This window comes from Daphnia magna, linkage group LG9 (genome assembly GCF_020631705.1).
Source record: "Daphnia magna isolate NIES linkage group LG9, ASM2063170v1.1, whole genome shotgun sequence".
NCBI classification, from domain to species: domain Eukaryota; kingdom Metazoa; phylum Arthropoda; class Branchiopoda; order Diplostraca; family Daphniidae; genus Daphnia; species Daphnia magna.
In genome coordinates, this window is record NC_059190.1 from 5,945,869 (window position 1) to 5,960,482 (window position 14,614).

The 14,614-nt window shown below is 43.3% G+C and overlaps 1 long non-coding RNA gene across 1 annotated transcript; it reads right to left on the bottom strand.

Annotated features, from left to right (window-relative positions):
* Window positions 1-3,331: 3,331 nt before the first annotated feature.
* LOC123475787 lies at window positions 3,332-6,738 on the bottom strand. Its single transcript, XR_006651155.1, has 3 exons — window positions 6,606-6,738; window positions 3,524-3,596; window positions 3,332-3,460 (listed from the first exon to the last, which is right to left on the bottom strand). It is a non-coding gene; the product is annotated as an uncharacterized LOC123475787 (long non-coding RNA).
* Between the last annotated feature and the right edge of the window lie 7,876 nt (window positions 6,739-14,614).

Here is a 14,614-nt window from a genome sequence, read left to right on the forward strand (position 1 = left end):
TAGACCACCCGTTGACATGAAAGTCAAAGGGAAGACATGGGGGTTATGGGATGGCCCAGGTAAACCACCCTTTACTGACCCCTCTCCCATGAGTTCGTGCAGTCCTTTCACCCGCTCGACCATCCTTCTGGCCGGCTTGGGCAGCGGGTCAGCCCCGTACAACTCAAAAGTAATTTTAGTTTCATGCTTTTATAACATTAAATTATTTATAAAAATGTTTTAAATAATTCCGTAATAGTTATTTTATTAAATATGTTTCATTTACTACTCCACCCGAGCACTGGCATGGGCATCGGTAGAGGGGGGAGACGCGTTCAAGGCTGAGCCGCTGAAGAGGGGGGACGCTTTCAAGACTGAGCCACTGAAGGGTGGATCGAGCTCGAGGAGAAAAAAATGGCGAAGAAAGCATGGAAATTGGTTCATTTTTTTAAATTTACGATAGTTATGAAGTGAAAACGACATTTGTAAAAAATGCACTTAATACTTAATAGTTAAGATCAAGGGGAATATGTTCATGAAATAATAAAGACGGAAATCGGCTAACTAACATATAAATAACGAGGCGGCAATTTGTGACTTTCACTCATCATGGATTGAACTACGGCAAAGTATATAGAGGGGGACGGTAGTAACGCGAATCATTCAGCTTTTTCTTTCATAGGGATCAGGTTGGATATTATTTTGAATTTATTTTAGAGTGCCTTATGGAACTTAAAAGATGGCGAAAGGGAAGACAGCGATTAGACGATGGCGACCAAGACGGCTATGAGACGATGACGAACGTGAAGAAGGCAAAGATGGCCAAGAAGGTGATGAGGCAAAGGTAAAACGGGAACGAGACGATAATGAAGACGAAAACGGCGATGGGGTGACAATCAGGACTTTCTTTCTTACTGGCCCTGTGTAACGTATGTAAAGAAATCAGACCAAAGACCAACACTAACATTTGAGAAAAAAGAGATCTAAGTACGACTATCGTTTGGTGGGATTTCAAAAAATGACAAGTTCAAAAACTAGCACGATTTTCTTGGATTACTAGGACGATAACGATGAAACTGTCCATAGATAGGAGTCGCTACTTCTGTAAAAATAGGCTTTGATTCTAGAAACAATTATGCTTAACTGCAAGAAAATGTTTTTTTTTCAATCTCCTTACAACAAGAGCTTGGCACAAACAATTGTGTCAATATCTTCACTAGTTGAGTGAAGATTCGAGGTGTTGAAAATAAAGAAATATCTAGTACACCCCAAAAAAAGTCAAAATATGGAATATAAAGATGGAAAAAATAAATAAATTACTTAGTCCTCTAGATATAAGGCGCATTTTTGAGCAAAAAATTCAGCTGAAGTGAATTTTAACATGAAAAAAGTCCATTTTTGCGTGAATTTCAATTTTAAATTCCCTTCAGCTAAATTTGAAACTCATCTCTCCCACATTTTTTTCAATTCAGCTAAATGAAGGTCTGAACCTCCATTCAGCTCCTCAATTCACAATACACCTGTGATTATGGCTCCTCCTCTTCCATTTGTTGCAACGTTGTAAAATAAGAAGACGAATTAAACAAATGAATTTCTTTTCAACAACTGAAAATTATATACAGGAGGGATTTGTTTTTCATTATTATTTCTCTAATTTTGAATTTCAATGGCAGAGAGACCCTTCACCGAAACCTTTTTTTACGAAATTTGTATTAAATCAAGTGATCTTTTAGAAAACAGTAGTAAAAGTGACCTGAATAGCCTAACTGAAGAAGTCTTGAATCATATTAAAGTTATATGGAATGGAAAAAAGGATAAGGAGCAGCAACAATTAAACCATTGTGCCAATTTACTGTTTTTATGTAAATATTTTAAAGCATGATAATGTTATTTACCATCATTGCATTGCATTTTTCCCCAATAGATCTCATCAAGGACAATTATCCCAAGTTGGGTGCGAAGGGACTGAAAGTGCTGCCTGTTTGAGATTCGATAACTAAAAAGTTACAAGAGGCAGGCTACAGTTTTTCGAACAATAAGGACACTGGCACTAAATCAAAAATCAAATGGAATAATCTTCTGGCCAAGAGGAAAGAATATGCAAAGCTGATATCAGCAACAGGTTCCAGTGCTGATGTAGTCAAGAAGAAACCTAGCAACTACGATGAAATTGAATTCATTATAGGTACGTACATTCATGCTAAGTTAATATATAATACAGCAATTAATTACTTTAACGTAAAAGGGAATTCGTTAGTAATCCATCCTGCATATGTGGGAGACAGCCTTGATAAAAAACAAAATCTCACTTAAGTTGGATAAAAAATCAATGACCGCGATTGAAGCGCAGTTCAAAGCATGTATATATTTATTTTTTAAATTTTTTTTGTCACCATTCTATAATTGTTTTTTTTGCCACTAGTGCTGATAACAATTACGATGATTGGGACAAGCAGATGGAGGTTGAGATGAACTGAAAAAAAACTTTGCATGAAGAAGAAGAATGCAAACTTTGAAATGAACTAAAAAAACAATCCATAATGACTTTGCAGCTATCGGATGCAATTATTTAATTGTTACTTGATCGATAATTCTCTGTGGGAGCAGGTCTTTATCCTTTTTGTACAAATTAATGTATTGAAGGAGAAGTGCGAGTTTGGAAACGAAAACGACAGCGTACAGGCGTAAAAAAGTGCTCCCGCTTAGCAAAAAAAAAAAAAACCGCGTATCCTTTCAACCCATCCCCCAAAAGTCAAAACCCCGTCCCCCACCAGTGACGCCTCCCAAGCCCATCATGGCGTCGATCAACACTGAATCAAAGTTAACACCGATATTTATGAAGAGAGACGATGGTATATCGTTTAAACAAATGAAGACTGTGGAAATAACTCAAATAATCCAGGAACTAGAATCAGAACTAGGTTTATTCGACAAAGGAGGTGTGACTTTAGCTACAGGAGGAGACCTATTCATAAGGCAAACCACAAAAGAACAACAGATGAAGCTTTTAAAGGTAAATCATGTCCTAAACGGCACAGTAATGGTTACCTGCACACAGTCAAGATCGGCAAACAACTCTCGGGTCACCATCCATCAAGTCCCTACAGGAGATACAGACGACGAAATCTATCTAACCCTCAAACAACAGGGCTACAAAGTCAACTCGGTATACCGATTCAAGATAGATAGAGGCTCAGGAAAAATACCTACAACCACGGTTGCTATTGAATTCGAAGGCTGCGCTCCAAAGGAAATTCTTCTAAATGGAATTTCATTTTCACCGAGACGCTACATCCCAGGCCCACCAAGATGTACAAAAAAATGCCAACGGCTAGGTCACACCAGCAACAATTGTTGAGACGAAGTAAGATGCAACAATTGCGGTGGTAAACACGAGAATATGCCTAACTGTACAGTGCCAGCTCGTTGCATAAACTGCGAAGGTAATCACCCAGCAAGTTCGTCAAGCTGCCCCAAGTTCCTGCGAATGAAAATAGCAATCAGAACACAACCTTCACAGATATCAGAAAAGGGTACAACTCACCACTCACATCAATCAAGCAACCTAACCTACAGCCAGGCACTGCGTGGAAATGCCAGTACATCAGCAATCGACCCTGAAACAGAACTCATAAATGGAAAGATTGAAGCGATACAAACAGAACTGAAGCAAATCAGAGCTGAGCTCTGCAAAGTCAAAGCACTGGAGGGAAAAGTGGCAAGCATGGACTTAACAGTCCGAAATGTCGAAAGCTCACTTAACACCCTAGAAACCGGACAACTGGCCTCCAACCTGAAACTAGACAAAATATGCCTCCTATTAACAAAACTCCTCCCAAACTTGGACGAAGAAGAGATGGATATAGAACAGCCGGTAGAAAATCCCTCGAAAGGTACTTCAAATGTAGGATCCGGATTGAAAACACCTTCCACTATGACAAGACTAGCCCCAGCTAAGAACCAAAATAATGAAGGCCTAGATCCAGCATCCAAGAAACCGAAAAGCAGCTTAGATCCAAAAACCACAACAAGAAAATGATTAATCTAATCCAATACAATTCAAATACAAAATACGAATTCAAAGCACATCTGCACACATACAAACCACACATAGTCGCCATTTCCGAAACCTTCTGGAAAGACTCATTCACTGTCAAATTCAATCAATACTACGTAGTCAATAAAAACCGACAGACTCAAGCAGGAGGAGGAGTCGCAATTCTGATCCACAAAACCATCCAATTCAAAATGCTCCACAGCAGAAATACCAAGAGGACCCTACATTGGCAGAGACCACTTCCCAATCCATGTAAAATTAAAAACCATACCATCACAATCTTTCAGCCGACCCCCTAGCTGGAACTTCAATATAGCAGACTGGAACAACTGGAACGAAAGTATAAGAAAAACCATAGACTCCACTGATTTCTACAAAACAGGGGACCCCTCTCAAAAATATAAAATCTTCTACAACGCCCTAATTACAGCGAACCAAAACAACAACATTAAGATAAAAAAATTCACCAAGGACATGAAGGCAGAACCATCAAGGGCCTGGTGGAACGTCGAATGCAAAAAGGCGGTAACCCAATCACGTAAGGCAAGAAACGCATGCGACCCTAAAAGAGGGGGAATCAACTGTGAAACCAATAGAGCCGCATGGAGAGAAAAAAAAAGGAAAAAAAAGGAAACTATCATCAAAGCCAAAAAAGACGCACTCAATATACACATCAAATACCTGGACCCCAGAAGCTCCCCCCAAAAAACCTGGAACTTCACAAAAGCATGGATAAAAGGTGCACCCGCACCAGACCTAAGTTCCTCACCGCTAAGGGATCCAAAAACAGGCCAGCAAACCGCTGACCTCAAAGAAAAAGCAAATATACTGGCGCACCAATACGACCACAGCTACGGAATCACCCCAGACAACCCTAGACTGGAAGAATTTATCAAAAGACAAATGACCTCAAACGAACCAAATGAATTAAATTCCAAGATCACTGATCGGGAGCTCAAATATGGACTTAGCAATCTAAAAAGCAATGTAATGGGCCAGGACAAAGTGCACAATATGATGCTGAAAAATCTCTCCTACGACAACAAGAAACGCCTTTTACATCTACTAAACAACATGCTACAAACAGCCCACGTACCCCATGACTGGAAGACAGCCACAGTTATCCCTATCAGGAAACCCGAAAAACCAGTTGACCACCCAGAATCTTATCGTCCTATCTCCCTGACCTCATGTCTAGGAAAAGTCATGGAACGATATCTTGGCTACTAGAAAAGAAAGGACTTAGATTAAATACGCAAGCCGGCTTCAGAAAAGGAAGGAGCACTATGGATAACATCATCGGTCTAGAGCACTCCATCAGAAAAGGATTCAACAATATAAACCCTACGAACACGTATGCAGTTTTCCTAGACATATCCAAAGCATTCGACACAACAGGGATCCAGGGCCTTCTCTACAAACTAAGCAAGAAAGGCATCATTGGGAAAATCCTACACTAGACAAGAAACCTACTCTGCAATAGAACTTACAATGTTAAGATCGGCAATACTACCTCGGAAAACCGTGAACTAAAAGTAGGGGTACCGCAAGGATCTCCAATCAGCCCACTGCTGTTCTCAATCATGATGGACGACTTCCCATCTCTTCCCGAACCAGGACAAACACTACTATTTGCTGATGATATAGAATTCCACACATACGCAAAAGATGGAAGAGAGGCTGAAACTAAGTTAACACCATACCTAGACAAATGCACGGAATGGAGCAAGAAATGGAGGTTCAAATTTTCAGCCCCAAAATCTAGCCTAATCAACTTTACAAGACAAAGGAAAGATCAAACTAACCCTCTACTGTTTATAGCAGGATCAAAAATCCCGGAAGTGAGTGAAATAAAGCACTTTGGTGTGTACTTCGACAAAGGTCTACGCTGGAACAAACAAACCGAAGCCGTGATCAGCAAAAATGTGAAACTTAAAAACCTGTTCAAAATTCTAGGCCACACAAAACACGGCCCTAGCACAGCCTCACTGATCATAATGTACAAAGCTCTAGTGCGAAGTCGGATCGATTACGGCATCATGGTGTTTGGCACTTCGAGCCAAAGCAGACAGAAAAAAATAGAAGGCATTCAAAATAGCATGATGAGGATAATCCTAAACGCTACCCAATCCACGCCAATAAAAGAAATCCTCCTAGAACTGGACCTACAACCACTATCAGTGAGAAAAACATGGCTGTCAGGTAGATACCTGATCAGAGTAGAGAAGCAACCAAACCACCCCATGTTCAAACCGTGCCAAAACCTAAGAAGAAACCCCATAAGCTGGAAGGACTTCAACACCCCTGCTCTATACCAAGCAACTTCCCACACAATCATGGCCAACCTCAACCTATTCCAAGAAGATAAAGATCAAGGTGCTCTGCCACACACCCTTCCGCCATGGTCAAAATAACCGATTATCCTAGACTTCTTACAAATAAGCAAGACAGAAGCCCTAGCCAACCAAACAAAGGCCAAAGCACTATTCTTCGAGTACAAAACGCAAAGGCAAAATGCCACAGAGGCTTAAACAGACAGCTCACTTAATGAAGAAAACAAACATACGACCTATGCGGCAATCCTTCCCACGCTGAACATCGAAGAAACGGGCAGTCTGGCAGAAGGGACGTCGATATTTTCAGCAGAAGCTTATGCCATCCACATGGCCATGGAACTGGCATACAACCACACAGGTGAAATGGAGGAACTAGTCATCTTTACCGACTCCAAAATAGTAGTTGCAGCACTGGCTTACCCTGATGAAGGAAAAAATCAAGTCATCCAATCAATAACTCAAACAGCATTGAACTTAAAAAGCTCAGGTACCCAGACTAGAATCTGCTGGATCCCAAGTCACGTTGGGATTCCGGGAAATGAGAGAGCGGAGTCTCTAGCATCACGCCAAAACTTGCCAGAAAAATCCCCTACTAGGGCCTACAACCCCTTAGCAACGTCAGAACAAACAGCCATATTCAAACAGTACCTAAGAAAAGCAAGCTTGGAAGAGTTAAAAAAAGGAAGCACAAAGGAAAATATTACCAGAAGAACACATACCGGACCCATAAAATGGCACCAACACAAGTCAAGAACAATCACAAGAATCCTCTTCAGGTTAAGAACGGGGCACAATAGGCTAAAGGCACAACTAGCTAGGCTGATGCCTCAGCAGAGCCCAAATTGCCAAGAATGTGACGAGCCTGAGACCACCGAGCATGCCCTCCTAGACTGCCCAGTCCTGGAAATGGAAAGACTAGAAATCAAAAAATACTTCTCAAACAAACATCTAAAACTGGACTTACCAACCTTGCTTGGTCTCAACCTAGACTTAAACCACAGCACCCAATACGAGATTCAGCATGGCTTGGTTAAGTACCTCAAAGATACTGGGCTCATCAACAGAATTTAAAATCTATGCAGGCCAAAACAATAACAATCCAACAAAAACAATCATCCTTACCAAAACACTCACCTGAGGCATCAATTCCAGATAAACACACCACTGAATAATCTCTAAAAAGTAGAATGAAACTCCCGGCATCCAGAAAACAAAAATGGCATCCACTACCCAAGCCACAAAATGACCCAAGACAAAGGATCAAGAAGAAGGTTGGGGCAAAAGGGTAACCCAATGCCAGTCATCTGAAGATAGATCTGGACATCAGATGTCCTCTTCAGAGTCCCATGACGTTAAAAAAAAAGAAAAAAGGAGATGTGCATTTTTAGAAAGCAAACCTGGTGAATCTTCTTTTATGGCGCCTTCAATACCAAAGTACATTAGTTTTCCTCCTTTGTTATTCTTCCCCCCCCGCGAATAGTAGTGGCTTTCAATTTTCTTATCTTTTTTCTGGACTTTCGTTTGCGTGATTTTCTTATATCAGTTGCTAACTCTTCTTCTGATGCACTTTCATTTCTTCTGCAAATCACTTTCATTTTCTGAACTGCCTGCTTAAACAAAAAATTTAAAAAAGTAAGAATAGATACTTGTATATTACTATCACTTTGGCAACCGGCGTCTTCGTCTAGCTAGTTTATCTTATCTGTTTCAGAATCTAAAGAAGTTGTTAATCCGATACTTTTGGTGTCATTACCATCAGTATAGACGAATTTCTGTCCAGTACATGGGAGGGTATCATAATTTACTACCGGCTGATAGTGTTTTAATAGCATTAATAAGGTAGTCATATGGCTGTTTTTTTGACGAGTAAGTACTGTCCAATGTTGTAGTAACCACTTGAAAGTGAGGGGTCTACTAATTGGCCACTGTTTCAAAAATTCAGCTAAACCTGATTGCAGGTTAATATCTTCTTCTTTGGACTCTCTTTGGATTGGCGAATCAATACCTTCTTCTATTGGTTTTTCAGGGCCTAAATCGTACAATTGAGATAAATGAAAATGTTTTAAATACTTTTGGGCATTTATTAGAAAATCTTGAACCGTACCAAAACACCTTAGGTTGTCAGCTCTGCCAGATACATCACATTCCACGTGTTGAGACTGTAGTTGAAAGTCATTATTTTGAACGAAATCACTATGTTTTTCTGTTAAATGCCTATAAGGTTCCGTGCCTGAAGTATTGTCGTGCTGATTCCGAACAAGAATAAGATCATATTTTAGCAAGACGCCAGAATTATCCGATTATAAAGTATTCCAGGCACTTTCCTCCCATTCTTTTAAAATATCAGTAGCACAACTTAATCTTCGTTTTTTCTGTTTTTCAGTTATGCGATTTCCCTTCTGTTTGATTCCCATGGCCCGTAGAATGGAATTTGCGTCATCCTCTTCATTTAAAAAACATAAATTTGTGATGTGGGATTGTAATTAGTGTAAGCTTATATTATGTGTAGTTTCATTTATATCATATGGTTATTTTTCTTCAGTTATTGAAAACAAAATTTAACCCTGGTTACATTTAGGAAATTTTTTTCCGTTAAATTTAGCGTTGTGTCCAATATATACGAGTAAAAAGAAAAGTAATTACCTCGATCAGTAAAGTATACCTGTATGTAGACAATTCATTTGCCTGCAATACAAGACAAAAAAAAATTTTAAGTTGTAAGGTTAAGTTTTAAAAAAATTGGAAAGAGGTGGGGATTTTGGGGTTGCTTTGGACAATTTGTGGGGTAAAAATGGACAAGAAAGGGGCGTGGAGGAGAAGTTTTTCACTTTTTTCAACCTGAAAACAAACCATATGGTCTTTAGTTTACTTGTCATTGCAAAAAATAAAAGAAAAAAGGCAATAAATATGAAATATTGTAACAGTAAGTTGTATTGACGGTTCACAAGACTAAGACTGGGGGCCGATACACGACCACGGGGGGACTATATATGGGGGGGGGGAAACACTGACGTCACACGTCCGGTAGCATTGCATACCGGATCACATAACGTGGTCATTGACAACGTGACATCCCCCCCTCTAGCTGCATTCGTCCCCGAATGCCTTACTAAAAAAAAAAAACACAAAAAAAGATATAAACCGAAAGAAAACCGGGAACATTGGTACATGATATAGGCCACATGACACCCCTCCAAAAAAAAACATCGTCCTTTTTTTTTTCGGCGGTACTCCACCGCCGCGCACGTTGCTTCTTAGCTTCTTCTTCTACGAACTCCTCCACTATCCGTAGGCGTTCCCGAAGGTCGGCCCTATTAACGTCTCCTTTTCTCCCGCGGCACCACTGGATGCTGAACACAGCCACACTGGCCATAAACAACGCTGCTCCCACACCCCATAGCTCGAATGGGTATGTATGATGTTCCGCAGCTCGTTTTTCCTTCTCCGAGTCGTCTACTGAGTCGTCTACCGACCGAAGTTGAGTAGATGGGAAAAGTTCCCCCATCCGCGGTCCTAGTAGTCCTAGCAGAAGGAGAAGAGCCCCCACTGCCACCTGCGGCATTTGTCCGTATCGTACCGGTGGCATCCGGACTCGTGTCGATCGACGCACCTGATCGTCCACCCTTTCATTTCGAGCTTCTTGCACCTCCTCGTCCAGGGGTATAGTCTCTCTAGTTTCAGCCTCTCGGTCACGGATGTCCTTTCCCCTGGCCTCTATTGTCTGCCCTGCTGCCGTACGCAGTCCTAGTTGGTCTCCGGGCCACGAAAAATAGTCGCCATATTCGACTAACACTTCAGGGATCTTTTCTCTGTCTGTCGGCATTAATCCTTCTCCAATCCTGCTGTCAAATTTGTGCTCCCGACGCGCTTTCTTCTCTGCCCCTGCTGTCGCGACGGCTACTGGCGTGTCTCCATCCTTGATTTCGGTCACTGGCTCGATTATTCCTAACACCATCCCCTCTTCGATCTATTGTTTGTGGTCCGATAAGTGGGTTATCGCCATCTGTCCGATTGTTCCCACGCCGCTAACTAGGACCTTACCCGTCGACACCCTTTTCGTCGTCTGCAATGCTTGGGATGGTTCCACCAGTGCACCTTCGCCAAACCCATTCAAATCTAGTGGTTGAGTTGCGACCACTTTCCTCGATCGGGGTGGGACCCCGCATTCATTCTGGACTACTAGTTTCGGTGCTTCCTCCGTCATCTCTTCCACCGGTGCTCCCGTGGCAGTGTCTCCAATGAAGATCTCCGGTAGCGCCCCAATCTTCATCCGCGTTCCAAATTTTTCCAACATGTCCTTCCCCAGAAGTAAGTCGATGTCGCCGTCCAGAACCAAAGCCTCCCCCTCGACGGTCATCCTCCCATCTGATACTGACAGCATTGCGGCTCCTCCCGGTTGAATCTCCTTGCCGTCAACTGATACTAGACGATTTGCGCGCCATGGTGTCACTGTTATCCCTAGTTCTCTTACTAATTTGGGCGAACACACGGACACTCCCGCCCCTGTATCTATCACGGCAGCCACCCGTTTTCCCCAGAACCACACATCCAGTACTACCATCCTCTGGATGTCGATTTTCAGAATTGGCCATGCTAGCACCTCCGGGTCTACATGCTGTGTCCCTACTAGACCAATTACTTGCCTACCCTCTCCAGCGAATCGCACCTGCCGTTGCTGTTGTGGTGCCCCTCCTTCTCGCTGGGAGGTCGGGCAGTCGCGACGTATGTGTCCTATCCCTTCACACCCGTAGCATACGACCTGTCCGTCCGGCGTCCGACCCCTCAGGCCTCCCTGACCGTTTGTTCTTGTTGGACACTCTCTCCCGATGTGTCCCTCCGTTTTACATCTGCTGCAGATAGGTTCCCCATCCGAAGTCCATTTCAGTATCGATCGGTTATCCGACCGATACTGTTGACTCTCCGCTCTTTCTCCTTGCTGTGCGGCTGCCCCTGATGCGTTCCTTAATGCAACGGCTCCCATCAGTCCCTCTAGCAATTTTTCTATTCGATCCATTCTCTCACTTCCCGCCGGGGGTGTTTGTTTTCCGATCACGCCCATCGCCCATTCCTCGTGTCTTGCCCGGGAAGTCATTTCCTGATACCACTTAATTTCTTGATGGAATTCGTCACATGAGTTGGGTTTCAAACTCCAGAGTTTCTCTAGTAAACTTGGCTTGAGTCCTCTCCATAGGTGCGCCAATTTCGTAGCTTCGGACATATTCGGGTCTACTCTGCGGCATAAATCCAGGATGTCATAAAAATACTCGATCGTGGATTCCTCGATTCCTTGTTTGCGTTCTCTCAGATTCGCTTCATTGAATCGATTCTGATTGACTGGCTTGAATTGCTCCAACAGCTGTGTTTTAACTCCTGGTTCAATTGGCGGTCCTGCAACATCGTCCCATTCGGCTGCTAGTTGTCCCGCGACCTCTTTGTATGAGTACCACTTCTGCGCTGCTCCGGACAGCGACAGCTCCACGTGGTCGCGAAGTTCTTCATCTCCCCATCGATTATATCTCCCGATTCTTTCGTATCGATGCATCCACTGCACGACGTATTCCCCGTCCTTCCCCCCGAAGGTGGGTGGGAATTGGAATTTTATCTGTGCGGCCATCGCGTGCCTTGCGCCCACTTGCTGTTGAGCGGCTCTGAATCCCCGGATGTCGCTACTGATATTCGATGATCTTCTTCTCAAATCCGTGAAATCCCACTCTGGCTGCTCTTCTTCGTGTTCTCCCGATCCTTCTTCCTCTTCGGCGTCCTCCCACCGCTCAGTTTCCTCCTCACTGAATGTGAGATGATACTCCTGCCGAACGGATGCCGGTCGCTGCTCCTGTTGGGGTTCGTTAGCCCCGTCCTCTATTTCTCCTCGCTCTTCCGTTCCGCTTTCCCTCAGCGGTCGACTGCGCGTCCTCGCCCGCCCCCGGGATGCACTCCCGATCTCGGGTATCCCCCAACTACCCCGTGCAACGAACCGTCCCCGAGCGTCTCGGATTCTCTCCCCGCTCCTTACGTCCTCCTCTCCTATCATCTACTTCCCGCAATCCTCGCACCGCTTGTTTCTTGCCGAACTTTTCGGCTCCCGGTTCACTTCCCCGCTTCTTGCCGTAAACTTCGGCTCACGGTTCACTTCCCCGATTCTTGCCGAACACTTCGGCTCACGGTGACTTCTCCGCTTCTTGCCGAAATCTTCGGCTCACGGTTCACTGCCCCGATTCTTGCCGAACACTTCGGCTCACGGTCACTTCTCCGCTTCTTGCCGAACTCTTCGGTTCACGGTTCACTGCCCCGATTCTTGCCGAATACTTCGACTCACGGTTACTTCTCCGCTTCTTGCCGAATTCTTCGGCTCACGGTTCACTGCCCCGATTCTTGCCTACCACTTCGGCTCACGGTTTCCGCTATCCACGTTCCCTCAATGTACCCGTCTGCCCCGCCTTAGCCCTTTCCACCGTTTTCCCCCAGGCGTCTCTCCTTCGTTATGCTTCCCCCCATTGCCCTACGGTCGGAGCCGTGACCCCGTACCCCAACAATTTAAGGTGCTAAAACCAGTTGGGTCGTCGACTCTCAGGGGTCCCTGACAGCCACCGCCTCCGCAGCACAGAATCGAACAGAAACACAACCACAAAAGAGACTTACCGGAGGTTCTGCATCTCCACCATGTAACAGTAAGTTGTATTGACGGTTCACAAGACTAAGACTGGGGGCCGATACACGACCACGGGGGGACTATATATGGGGGGGGGGAACACTGACGTCACACGTCCAGTAGCATTGCATACCGGATCACATAACGTGGTCATTGACCACGTGACAATATTTATTCTCGATTTATCTCTTACCTCACCCTCTATCTTGTCATTATCTTAAATTAAATTTTTTTTCCTTATAAGAAATTTTCTTTATTTTTAGGTGATATTTACTAAATTTTGATTTTGTAATTCTTTCCACTATCTTTACCCCCCGAAAAATGTTTTTTAAGTTTTGGTCCATCCAATCCTTCCGTAAATTCCCCTTTTAACCTGGTAAATTCGCCTGTCCAAGGTAACCCCGGGTCGGACAAGAAAGATCGAAACATTCGAATCGTAATGATTATTATATCTGTTGTTAATAAAGCCATAAAAAAATCAGAGGTGGTAGGGAATAGAATAAAGAAACATTTGTTTAAAAAATAATAATTTCTGTATGGGGATAAGAGTTAAAATTGAAGAACTAAAAATGTCCAATATGGGTCCTCCCCTACTGATGCATCTGAGGCATCGATAATTTTTTAAAATGAGAAAATCACATTATCGGGATTCCAGATTAGGGAACTGTAGACCACTGCATTAATACTGCAACTTATTGCCAGAGTTGGGAGTAGCTCACTGATTTGAGAGCGCACTCAGAGCTTTCCGCTCAGTGCTGAAAAGTGAGCGTAGCTCAGCTCTCACTCGCAAAAAAAAAGTGAGTGCGCTCTCGCTCGCGCTCGCGCTCATCGCTCACGTACAAAAAATGCCATATGAAATCTGTATATTTCCGTTTTCATTTTGGCATTACAACTGCATTACAACTTACTTAGAAGATGAATCCGACGGGTTCTTACTGGAATTCCCGGTTTTTTTCAAAAAAACTAATTTGTCAAGAGTGCTGTCCTTTAAGTTTGTACGTTTGGGAACGAAAATTAGTCCCGCCGTGCTAAACAGTCGCTCGTATGCGGCGGACGATGGCAGTGCGCTGTTGTATTCCCTAATAAACATGAAAGAAAACCAAAAATTAGGAAGTACACATCATTTTATCAATTAGCTAGCACGGAAAATGTTACACTTACAGAAATATTTGCTTTATAGTTGGGAAACGATGGACACCGTCGTTCCAGGGAACCGCCGACACCGTCGTTCCAGGGAACCGCCGACACCGTCGTTAAAGTAGCGTTCTACTTCGCTAACATCGGTCGAGGCCCTCTTTTTCAATCCTTCCAAGAATCTATTTCTCTTCGGTTTCTTTCCTTTCGGCGGCGAAAAATCACTGCAACTTCCTTCGTCATGGCTGCTTTGAGTTCTACTGAAGAAATAAAATAAAAATTAAAAAAAATGACCATACAAGCATGGTGAAATAATTGCATTGAGTTCTGTTCTAATTAGTGCTTACATAGCTTCTTAGTCCTTACTCAAGTGTAGCATTCCCACGTCTTTTAACTTCTCGCTTCAGGAGGTGGGTGTCGTACGCTTTTTTTTCTACAGAATTCCAAGTCAACTTAAAG